This window comes from Lissotriton vulgaris, chromosome 9, assembly GCF_964263255.1.
Source record: "Lissotriton vulgaris chromosome 9, aLisVul1.2, whole genome shotgun sequence".
NCBI lineage: Eukaryota > Metazoa > Chordata > Amphibia > Caudata > Salamandridae > Lissotriton > Lissotriton vulgaris.
The window spans coordinates 124,872,170-124,872,946 of record NC_141697.1 but is presented as its reverse complement, the minus strand read 5'-3'; the positions used below and the strand labels follow the sequence as shown (position 1 = coordinate 124,872,946).

The following is a 777-nucleotide window of genomic DNA, read 5'->3' as shown; positions in this document are numbered from 1 at the left end:
TTTTTTCCGCATACCAATGGCCTTTCTCAAGCCAGAGGTTAATTCGGGTTTGTGCCAGAATCATAAGACGCGGACACCTGGCGGCACCTGTGAAGGAAGAGGTCGGGCTGAATTAAGAGTGAATGAACCATGCCTCGCGCTCCCTGGACTTGGCAGCGAGCGGAGGAGGACACGGGCTGCGGCGGCGGCGAGGGGGTTAAAGGAAGCAGGGCTCGTCAGAAGGGAGCATGTGCAGCTCACTGCATCTCCCGCTGTCTCCCTGGCACATTTCATCTCCAGCAGCAGCGGCGGCGGGCGCAGGACATCCATCGGCACCACCGTCAGCCGGGCATGGGAGCCAGGAAGAGGCTGAGCTGCTGCTGCTGGGTCTGCTGCTGAGGACCCTCCCCGAGGCACCTGGTGGCACCTGCGCTCCCCAGACCTCCACAGCACGGTAAGAGCCGGGGGTGCTGCTGCCTGCGCTTCCTGTCCGTGTGGCTCTCGGCTTCCAGCCGGCTGCACCTGTGAACCCTGCCCGGTGCTGCCGGATTGCGTGACAGACGCCCTGGGAGGGCAGTGCGCTCCTGGAAGCGGGGAGACGGAAGCGTGCGCTGGCCCTGGCAGGGAGTGTGGCTGTGACAACAACAAACCGCGTTGTATTTACGTCTGGCTCGTGTGCTCCCCGCGAGGGCTCGTGGGCTCTGAGCGGGGATGGAGGCGGGGGTGCTTCCGAGCTGTCAGCGGCTGGCAGGAGGGTGCCAGCTGTCTGTGTGACCCTGGGATGGAGCTGGGCAGGGG

At 64.7% G+C, this 777-nt stretch overlaps 1 protein-coding gene across 1 annotated transcript in view; it reads left to right on the top strand.

Annotated features, from left to right (window-relative positions):
- Positions 1-239: 239 nt before the first annotated feature.
- The window catches only part of TMEM229B (transmembrane protein 229B), a 537,771-nt gene continuing 537,233 nt past the window's right edge, over positions 240-777 (top strand). The window contains exon 1 of the mRNA XM_086937158.1: positions 240-433. The gene's annotated coding sequence lies outside the window, so the exon portion shown is untranslated. The remainder of the gene's footprint in view (positions 434-777) is intronic.